Below are 11,956 nucleotides of genomic sequence, written 5' to 3' on the forward strand. Positions count from 1 at the left end.
GAGGAGAGAGAGAAAGCGGGGCTCTCAGTGCATCTCCATGCAATATGATGTAGGGTCTGTAAAAGTGGGAGTGCCTGAGCCTTCAGAGGTCTTACTAGGCCTGATAACAGTGGGCCAGAATTTAAAGAGGCTGAAGCAGCTAATCAAGCAAAGCTGCTTACTGAAGGTTCCCTGATCTCCTCTGTGAAGGTGGGAGAGAGGTGGCCTAGAGAAGGGGAATTGTTCCCACCAGAACTAATCTGCTAAGGAAGCAGCATACGAGATCAGGGGTGTTTTTCTGAGGTGCAGACAGGACCCCTTGACTCACTGCACCCCCAATCCCAAAGAACTTTTCAAATACTCCCATCTACCTAGCACTCTCCCTAGGAATAATGGTATCATCTAAACCTGCATCAGCTAGCATAGGTAGGCATGTGGGTGTGGCTGAGGGGGATGTAGAATTTCAAACAAAGTAATAGATTACGTTATATTTGATAGTAAATGGAGGGTAAGTGTGGATAAAATCGGAGGGGAGCAGAAACCCAAATGCCAGACTCCCAAAAAAATGGCCGTACTCCACTCCACTGCACTTGAGTCTTGTTTTCCCACTCGGAACTGACAAGGGGCACAGAGAACACCAACTATCTTCTTTGGAAGTGTGACCATGTCTGAGCAAGAACCACAGGAGATCCACAAGCTCTATGACAGACAACTGGTCACACAAGGTGGACGTTGATCTGGGACTGAATGATGCTGCGGGGCTACAAGAGGAGCAGATATTAAAATGGTCCATCTCACTCTACTGCAGCCAGTGGCTTTCTTTAAGCATACAATTTACCAAGTTTCCCCATGTGTCTCAATTGATAACTGCTCAAGGAGAAACCTCTGGTGTTTAATGGCCACCATGAAACACCCTGTAAACCTAGTAATACTGATGATTTCCCCAACCTCTGGGAAAATCCCTAGTAAGACACTAGACAACAGAACATACCCTACCCTGCAGGGCACTGCTGGGTCAAGCATCTCTATAATGTTTCCTGACTCAAAAACCCCAGAGAAGCCCCTCTTCTGGGACTCAGGGGCTAGATTCACAGCAATAACCACACTCCTTATTAAATTGTAAGTTAAAAGTTGGCCTTATCTTTACCTTTGAAGTACCAATCTCCGCAGTTGTTCAGGGCCCTTCATCCTTCATTATGTGTATTATTGTAGCTCCCCTTTCTTCTCCTTGAGGAAAATGGCTGATACCCATGATAGAACCCATGAGTTCCCCACCCAGGCCACAGTGCTCAGTGCCTCAGTTGCTTTGCTATACCTTCACCATGAAAGATCTCACACCCCATGATGCTCAAACAATTTGATCTCAGTCAAACTGAGGGAAGCGTAGAAGTATTATAATACCATGGTTTGTCTCTAACCATGATTTGGAGAGAAGTCTAATTATTGACCTTTAAAAATTGCTTAGGAATACTATGAAAATGGGTTATTTCAGGACGATTCACTATGGCCTCATTCAAAACAAACAACTTCATCCTTTGAAAATGAGGCAACATCCCCCCACCCCAAGAGAAACTGTGGCAAGGGCTTCCCGTTGAATCATCGCCTGCAGATATGAACAACTTAAGCTGATCTCTGTTGTCTATAGAGTGAGGGTAAAATGTTCCACCAAAATAGGTAATGACATTTTTGTGTCCATAAATGTGCGTGCACAGCCAATTATGTGCTTGTTGTCCTTTAAGCACAGCCACCATTATTGAAACAGAAGTGCCAGCACTAATTCTTGCTGTCACATTTTCCAAAAATGAAAATAAGGCTTTTAAGTAAAATGCTAAGGTTTTCAGTGTGAATTACGCATGCTTTGCATGGCCCCAGCACAACACCCTCAGCTAAACAAAAGCCTACCAGGGTTCTGGTTTCTAATCTGGTTAAGAAATACATTATAGGATTTTTTTTTTCTTTTAACTTCACAGTTAATGGAAAAGTTTTTCCTTCCCTGAAACTCAGCGAAGAGTTCAAGAAAGCTTCTTTAACTGACAGAGCCTCCGTCTAATTGAAGTGCCATGAGCAGACCTTGAAAATGTGTCGTTAATCACACAGCTAAACAAACTACCTTTGATGGCACCAGCCAACCAGCCAAAGCCGTCCCCAGATGATCTCTGTGGAGTAGCAATCCATTAATAATAACCGAAGCAATGATCTTCCGAGCCACCTCCTTTCATGCAGGCCCACTCCATCGCTAATCTCTCAAGGGAGCTATTAGCAGCTCCAGCGTCCTTCAGAGAGGGCACTCTCCTGTTCCAACACTTCTTTCCATTGTGGTGTTATTTCTCTCTCTCTTGCCCACAGTAGAGCCTTTTAGAAATTAAAATACTTCTCCCAGTGATTCTAGTAGGTCTATAAGGGTAAAGAAAATAAGAAACGAGTGGGAGAATAAATGAATCAAAGAGGAAAATAAAACACCTTCACTTGCACACCAAACTCACTTTGAATTCCCAAGTTGTCAGAGCTGGGTGGTGCAGTGATTCTAATAGTTAATAGGCTTCCTCTCCACCACCTGGTCCCTAAAACGGTATTTCTGTGTCTCTTAATGGCCCAACTAAATACAAATAAAATTTTATAACATTCTGTCCCTGATCCTAACACACACATACATGTACACATGTGTACACGTGCACGCATGCATGTATGAATGCGCACATGCGCACACACGTGCACACACACACACACACACACACACACACAGTAGAAAACAAATCGTGACATGCCATACCCAGGTTAAACTTTCAATTCAAAGCCAACCCTGACCTATGCACATCAAATGCTGCTCTTTTGTCCTGAATTTTTAAAGCAACTGCCAGATATTGTATAATTTTATACAAATATTCAACTTGTATCTCCAGTAATAATAAAAATAAGCACACGAGTAAATAAATTCTGTTTTTCACTCTCCTCCTTCCATCTGTGCTGGTAGGTGATGCTTTAGTTGGGCTAGAGTCATTTTTAAAAATACAAGTATCACATTATCAGATTGCTCTGGCTAGATTGTTTATCAGCTGGCACAGACTAGAGTCATTAGGGAAGGAAGAACAGCAACTGAGGAAATGTTCCCATCAGATCAGCCTGACAAGTCTGTGGGGCATTTTCTTAATTAGTGATTGATGTGGGAGGGCCCAGTGCATTGTGGGTGGTGCCATCCCTGGCCAGATGATCCTGAATGCTATAAAAAAAAAAAAAAATAGACTGAGCAAGCCAGTAAGCAACAACCCTTCCAGGCCTCTCCTTCAGTTCCTGTCTCAAGGTTCCTGCCTTTAGCTCTTGTCTTGACTTCCCTTTATGGATGTGACTCAGGACACACAAGGACATGTAAGCTGAAATAAACCCTCTCCTCCCCAAGGTGCTCTCAGCAATCGAAACCTTAACTAAGAGGCAGATTTAAACAGTAAAGAATAACTTCTTGATATCAGCGCCTATCAAGCCGCCTTCCTTTGATCACTTTGCAACATTGAAGGTAAAGTGCTTTAAGTTCTAGTCTCTGGAGGAATAGGGATAACAATGTTATGTACATAAAACAAGATTTTCTAAGAGGTGAACAGATGTACTTCCCTGTGCCGAATGCTGAAAAGATATCATTTAGACCGGTGAAAGGCCAGAAGCAGAGGATAACGCCTGTATGGTGAGCATTTAGGAAGGACTGGAGCATGCTCCACCCCTGCCTCTGCCTCTAGGCTTCAGAGATCCATGGTGAATGCCTTGGTCTGCAACCACCACAGACTATTGATTTAATCAATGGAAAGCCATCTTCTCACACATTAAAGGCTGAGCACCATAGTGGCTATCCCACCTGATACCCCTTCTGATCTCCTGCTTTGCAAATGCATCCTCATGTAGCAGAGACAGGGGAGGAGCCATCACCTGGTGGTGCACTCTTCTTAAAAGACACTCGTCCTGGCATGCCAGAGCTCCACGCATTTAACCAAGGCATCATTTAACCTTCATTACTCCCCTTCTCTCAAATAACCCCACCTGGTTAGGGCTAGGGAACTGGCTAGGTGGGGAGCAGGGGACATAAGCATCCAAGCGAGTGTCCTGTGAACCCCCAGGATTTAGGTGCAACCCTGAATTAACTAGATGTTTCTTTTTTGCCTTTCAGTAGTAGTAGATACTCAGTCTATGGGAAACAGTATTTTTAACTTAACTTGAGTTTCTGATCGGTGCCTTTATTTTAACCCCCTTAGATGGCTTTGAAGTCAAGCATTTGAAGTGTGAGTTGACCAACATGCTTGTCTGGGCCACCTCTTAGAAGATATAAAATAATATTTAATCATTTATCTCTTCTGGTAGTGGTGTTCTTTCTGACTGCCCACAAAGAACTGTTGCCCTTGATAAAGGTTCTTTTGAGCTTCATGTGAAAGAAATTCTCCAGATCATCTGGTCTTCTGGTTTCAATCATGAATAGTGCCACATTGACACAGGAAGGGCAATAACAATAAGGAGCTTTCGTGATGAGTTTAAGACATTGTGATAAGTACTTTATATAAACTTTATCATCTATTTCTATTTAAAGTCCTTTACATAGTGGCAGTTTATAGATGAGAAAACCAAAATCACATGTCTAATAAATTAAAAGGCCAAGAGATGGATAACCAGGGCAAAGCTCCCTAGTGTCCTGGATGCAAAACATTAGACTCTGAATCTCTTTCTTGGTAATTAAAATACTCAATTCCCCTCACCATACAGCCTCTGAAAACAACGTCTTCTCAAACGTTTGTCTCTTCATACTCAGATTTAAACTTTAAAGTACAGACTACAAAAAAGAAGCAGAATCTTCAAAACAAAATTCTTCAGAATGTCCACCTATAGTGACACTTCACTAGTTTTTAATGAAAATAAGCTTTGCTTTGTTATTAGTGAACAGCTCTTTCAAGCTACAAGTGTAGATTTGACCTATTCTTTATGAGCACAGTTTCTATAACTCCAAGTTATAAAAGAAAATTGTGAGACAATGGTTGACAATATTGACAAAAGGCCACATTGACTAGAGACCTTTTTAAGTTGCTTACTATTCTGAGAAAGTGTTTGAAAAGACAGGTCCATGAAGATGTTCTCCTGTGGCTCACAAAACAAACCTTACTAATGGCAATGGTGTAGCCATTCCAGGAATTATTAAGTGAATTTTTCTCTCTCAGGGAAGTCTAGTTTGCCCAGAACTGGGTGCAAAAGTAGGAAGAGGAAAATCAGGGGGTTAGGGTGGTGGCCACAGACAAATGGCAATGGGAGTTGGGGAGGGGTGGCTGCATGGCTAGAGTTTACCCAAAGCTGCAGCTAGGGACAGGTACCAGGCCCTGATTTTCTTCTCAAAAGTTGACACATGCATTTGGACTCTCAGCAGCACTTGATTTTAACTTAAAAGAATTGATGGGTACATTTATTATTATTTCATTATCATATATTATTGTTATAATGTCTTGAGAAATATAGAGTTGTTTCATCTAATCTCTCTGTCTCTGTCTCTCTGTCTCTCTGTCTCTGTCTCTCTGTCTCTCTGTCTCTGTCTCTCTCTCTCTCTCTCTCTCTCTCTCTCTCTTTCTGTATCTTTCTTTTCTTTTAAAATATATTTAGATAGTGCCTTGCAGATCCAGGGCAGCTGTTTCTCAGGGACATGTTCCTGAGTCCTGGTTCCTGGCTGTGGTTTTCACACTGAGAAGGCTTGATAGTTTCAGAAGTGTAGGTGCTCTGCATGCCTCAACGTCAGCTTTAGCAAGCTAGTAAGGAGTGCTATAAGCCAAGAAGATGTTCTATGTGTACGTTTGGCTTTCATAGTTTCCTTTGTGAAGAAATCCTCACTCTTCTGTCTGACTGTCTATAGTTAAATTTGAAAGTGTTGTCTCTACTGACTCGGGGAAAAAGACCCAGGAAAATAAAGAAAACAGAAAATGTGACTCATTCTTAGTGTGTGGGCCAGAGGACTCTAATCTCACCAACTGAGACCCATATGCTCCTTGGAGGAGAAATTGAACTTCACACAAAAACACTGGTCTCAAGAACTCAATAGTCAAGAACTAGCCTGACAGACAGCAGAAATGAGCTGCCCAGGGTGAGGTTGTGGCTAGAGGAGCGTCCAATAGGACCTAAAAAGGTCCATGGGGTTAAGGGATGGCCTAAGCTGATCCTTGAGACTGGCAAAGCACAGATCCTTCCAGGTCCACAGCATCCTGGGCACTGGCCTTTGACATGTTACTATGCTACACATAGCAAGCCCCACCCATTCTGGGCTTCTGAGTATGACTGCAGTGGCAATCAATCCTCACTTCCTATCCTTCAATCTCTAAAAGGCCACAGCCCTCAGCTCATCCACCTGACCTGCTTCCAGCACAGGCTACCTCCTTTAGAACATGTCTTCATTCTCCTTCTACATCCTTGCCTTTCAAGCTTCTTTCTCTTGAGCACTGGTTTAATAGTAATTTTCAGTATGGAGTCACCCTGATGTTTCCTATCACGTGGATGCTGCCTCCAGGCACTGCACTCCCAGCAGTATAACTTAGTGAGCTCACCCTGAAAGCTGTAACCACCTACATTTCGCTCTTTCAGAACTTTCCAGCTCTATGACCTCAAACTTCTGGACCCCAGGTACTGTTCTGCTGTCTTCTACTCTGAGATTCTTCCTCAGCTTTCCTCTCTACACAACTGCTGCTCCTGTGCCAAATCTTTGCCTGTTCACTCTCCCAAAAATCTGCCAGCCAATTGTTAATGTCTTGTAATTAGCTGCTTTGTTACAGAACCTGAAGTGTGGCTGTGGGGAAGCATGCCCTGCCTCTCCTAGTACCATCTGTAGAAGCAGAACCTCTCTTGGAGACAAAAAGACATCCATCACCACATCCAGGCTCAGAGAATCTTACACCAAAGAAATGTTAGTCAGGCAAAGGGCACATGGTAATCCCAAGTTCAAGGCCAGGCCAGTCTGTGTGCTACATACTTAGATGAGAGAGAAAGAGAGATTTTCTTTAACCCAGTATCTCCCAAAATTATTCAACTATGAGTCTCCTTTTAAAAAGAAGCAGTTAGTCCTACAGGACCCACTTCCATGGGACACACCTCTCAAGGTACAAGACAAGGATTAACTTCAAAGTGGTGTTTGGCTGTCAATGGGTGTTTTCTGATGGCCCAAAGCCTGACCCTTTGATAGGAACACCAGTATTGACAGTGACAGATCACCAGTAACCCTATGGGGACCTGGGCCACAGCTTGGTGAAGGAGCCCTTCATGTGCTCGGTCACTGCCAGAATGTTCTGTCTGTGTTCATCTGTTCTTCTCCAGTCCATCTGAAAAACGATCCTTATGCAGGAGGCTACATCTCCACCAATTTTGAAAATGAAAAATGTGGGGGCTGAGAGATGGCTCTTCCGGAGGTCCCAAGTTTGTTTCCCAGCATGCATGTTCAGGCACCTCACAACTGCCTATTAATCCATTTCTAGTGAATTGAATTGGTCCTGTAGTTTTCAAGGGCCCTGAACACACCCATATGCAGACACATGATTAAAAATTGAGAATAAATCTTTTGAAAAGGAAGAATGTGAACTCAGAAGTCCCACAGTTTGCCAAAATCAGCACCTGGTGATAGTGATTCAATCCAGTTCTTATAACGCTGGATCGTCTATGTAGCCACACTGCCTGAATCAACAGGTCAGGGAATCTCAAAGCTTGGTCCTAAGAGACTCATGAAAAATTCATATCCCAATATCTATGCCAGATGCATTGGATCAGAGTTTGGAGTGCAAAGGAATAGGTGCTTTCAATCCACACCCCACTTGTCTGTTACACACAGTAGCCTCCATCCTTGGTAATATTAACAGCTCGAGAAGCCTGTTCTAAGGAACCACCAGACATCCAGTGACTCACTCCAGTAATAATGCTGGTACTCCCACTGGTACTCTCCCAATCCTGGTACAAAAAAGACTTCATCCCATCCTCCCCTTCACATGTTACCTACAGCTCAGCTTCTCCAGGTGAGACAACCCACTGCACTGTGAAGATGAATTCACTATGGTGAATTCACTGGGTTCTGTTAGTCATGGGTTCCTCCCACAACCCATCACCTCTAGTGTGCTTAACTCCATAAAAGGACTTTTTGTCCCATTGACAACAGTTTGAGAGAAAAAAAATGTTTAATGAAAAGCAGCATTTGAGTTAACCAAGCCACTCAAAGGCTTTTAGCTTTTGTTAGGTAGCAATGACTTTTCATTTTAAGAAAAGATTTTATTGGGCTGGAGAGATGGCTCAGCGGTTAAGAGCACTGACTGCTCTTCCGAAGGTCCTGAGTTCAAATCCCAGCAACCACATGGTGGCTCACAACCATCTATAATGAGATCTGATGCCCTCTTCTGGTGTGTCTGAAGACAGCTACAGTGTACTTACATATAATAAATAAATAAATCTTTAAAAAAAAAGAAAGAAAAGAAAAGATTTTATTTTTTCCAAACCTGACACCTTCGCTGTGTTGCCCTCCTCCCTGCACTGATTCCCTATAGAAACCAGCTCTCCTTTTCTGTGTGGTGCTCTGGAACTGAGACCAGAAAAGCCAGGTAACTTTCTTCTTGTCTTTGCATGGTGTGATAAGATGCTTTGCCCAAAAACTACAGAAAAGGAGCCCATGAACAAAGGAACCAAGAGGCTCTCTCTGCCTCTTTATTGCCTGCTTAGTTACAAACTATCTCTGGTGCTGACTCTGGGGCTCCTACCTAAAGTACTACTGTCAGCACAAAATGTAACCAAAGAGTCACCTACTATGAGAGTCCAAGGAAAAATCAGTAAAAAGTAAACAAAGAAGTAAGTGCAGTGATGAATAGTTATTCCAGTATAATCTAGTTAGCATGTCTGATGGCATTTGCCCTGTATCCATGAAACTCAATGTTTGAACAGAAACATCATTACCCAAAATAAAACACACAATTTCAGCCTCCCTTAACAGCTCTGCTAACCCCAAGGTTGACTGATAACTCCTAAGATACAGACAATGGACCGAGGCAGCTGTTTCTCATCCTTGCCTTTGAGCTTTGTATTCTGTATCCCTTCTTCACTCCTGTTGGCTGGAATGTGAGCAGAATGACTAGAGGAAGGATTGCCATTTCAGAAATGGGGCAAACCCAGAGCAGTGAAACAGTCAGTGACCAGACAGCTCCCACATCAACCCTGAACTCATTTTGCTAGAGAAAGAAACATTCAGTGATGTCTATGACTTGATAATGATGCTTGCTACCGCACAAAGCCAAACCTGTACTAACCCATCCTCTGTTCCCCGGACTCCACATACAGCAGGCACTGGTCCTGGACTTGTTTTGTTATGAATCAACAAGATAAAACTGATTCTATTTGATTATTCTTTTTGTATAAAAGTAAAAAAATCCTACTTAGCAAGCTATTGAGCATACAGATAGAGTTGTTCGATTCTGCTGTTCTTCAGCAGAATTGCTTGAGAGCTCAGGGAGAAACAGGGGACCCCAGAAGAGACTGCGTTTCTCTGTGATGCAGACAGCTGTTACTGCAGACTGCAGAGTACACCGATTCCATTTTAACCTCATGATCAGATTGCTCTTATTGATGAAGTTTGCATTTGACTTCTGTTTGGCTTAGGTACGGTGTCTACTACTGTGATACAGCACCACAGAAGCAACCTGGGAAGGAAAGGATTTATTTCACTTCAATGTAACAGTCCGCCTCTGAGAGAAGTTAGAGCAGAACTCTGGCTGGCCAGGAACTAGAGGCAGAAACCGAATCAAACACCATGTAGAAATACTGCTTACAGGTTTATTTCCCATCGCTTGCTCAGCCTGCTTTCTTTTTGTTGTTGTTGTTGTTGTTGTTGTTTAAAGATTTATTTGTTTATTTCATATATGTGAGTACACTGTAGTTATCTTCAGACACAGCAGAAGAGGGCATTGGATCCCTGTTTACAGATGGCTGTGAGCCATCATGTGGTTGCTGGGAATTGAACTCAGGACCTCTGGAAGAGTAGTCTGTGCTCTTAACCGCTGAGCCATCTCTCCAGCCCCTCAGCCTGCTTTCTTATACCATACCGGACTATCTGCCCAGGGATTGCACCACCCACAATGGGCTAGGTACTCCCAAATTGATGGCTAATTAAGAAAATGTGCTACATGCTAGCTATAGGCCAGCCTTAGGAAGGCATTTCTTTTTCAATTCAGGGTTCCTCTTCCCAAATTACCTGAGTCTGTGTCAAGTTGACATAAAACAAGCCCGTACACTCTTTGTAAATGACATTGTTTTCCTAACAGAAATTGTGTCAGCTTATCAAGACTGAAAACTTGTAAAGCAAAAACTCTCCTCCTCCCCCTCCCCCAACCCTTCCCTTTGTTTCTTCTGACCTTTGCCACTCCCAGGAACACACAGCAAAGGCTAGCCAGGTGTTGGGATCTAGAAAGTTCTAGGAAGGCAAAGAGAAGGAGGAGCTGCAATGGTTTGAAGAGCAGCTATGGGCAGGCCTGTTTTCTCAGAGCCATTCTCACAGGGCACCTTCCTCGGTGCTGGATTCTCTGGAACTTTCCGGCTCTTTCTTCTTATGTAAATGTGAAAGTCCTCCGCCCCACTTCATGCTTTATTATTCCCAAATAGCAAATGCATTAGGGCCTTTGATTCATCTGTGGAAAATGCATTATGAAGCAAAGCTTAATGCTCTAAAATGGTTAGTTCATGGGGTTTTCATTTGAGGAATATCAGAGAAGCATTAATTCGTCGTCAATTGGCACAAAAATTCACCAGATCTCTTCACAAAGAGTAGCCCCTCCTGCTCTCTGCTCAGAAGTGTGCAGGAGACTTAACAGAAGTCAGAAGTCCCAAACAGACTTTCCTATGCTCCTGGGCTTCCTGAGCAGCAGTCTGTAAGGAACTGACCTCCAGGAGGAAGGTCTTCTAGAGGCCTAAAACTCTTATCTTTGGGCTCTTCAAGATTTTTTTTTAATAGAGACAGAGTATCAGGTAGCCCAGGCTTGCCTGCAACTCACTATATAGTGCAGGATGACCTTGAACCTGATACTCTGACTCTGCCACTTGAGTGCTGAGATTACAGATGTGAGCCACCATAGCTGATTTAAGTGGTGCTGGGCATGAACCCCAAGGTTTTACACATGGTAGGCAAGCATGTTACTGACTGAGCCACATCCCCAGCCCTCAAGAGAACCAAATCTAGCCCTCAGTCAAGAGCGAGGCCTAGAGATCCTTATTTCTGTACTGATCAGCACATCCTGTCTTTATTGAAAGGACTTTAGTGAAAAATAGGATTGTGGGGCCCACATTTCAAGAATATCACTGAAAAGCCCTTGGCGAGGGCTATCTGCATCAGTATCAACTAGATATGTATTGAATAATCTTCTCATGAGAAGTAATTCCTCAAGAAAGGAAGAGTTGGGAGTCCTGACTGCAAATGAATACAGCAGCAGCAGCAACAACAACAACAACAACAAATCAGTGGATGGCACAATTTCTCAGACTGTCCCCTTTGTGAAACAAAATTAAATGTCATTTACAAAAATCCCCCTAATAAGCAAATTTAGGGTAAAAAAATCAGAAAAGAATTTTTAATAAGTGATATGCACCTACACTGTGACTCACCCAACTAGAAGGGTGCTTCTTCTAATTTGTGTAGGAATGGGGGCAGGAAGACCACTACAGGTTCAAGTGCAGCCTGGTCTCTGTAGCAAGTTTCAACCAGTGACCCCTCCCAATGTTTCTGCATCACCAGGATAACATAAAGATACTTATAAACATACTATAAAGATTGTTTCAAAACAAAACAATCAAAATCTGAAAGGAACCAAGGAAGAAAGTGCTGGGGAACATCAGGATTAACCTCTGTCTGTTTGAGGACACAGACTCAAGCCAGTCTAGGTGGGAGCCATTTTTGAACCCTGTGCATTATCTTAAATACTTCTCTCTCTCTCTCTCTCTCTCTCTCTCTCTCTCTCTC

This window comes from Mastomys coucha, unplaced genomic scaffold (assembly GCF_008632895.1).
Source record: "Mastomys coucha isolate ucsf_1 unplaced genomic scaffold, UCSF_Mcou_1 pScaffold17, whole genome shotgun sequence".
Lineage (NCBI taxonomy): Eukaryota > Metazoa > Chordata > Mammalia > Rodentia > Muridae > Mastomys > Mastomys coucha.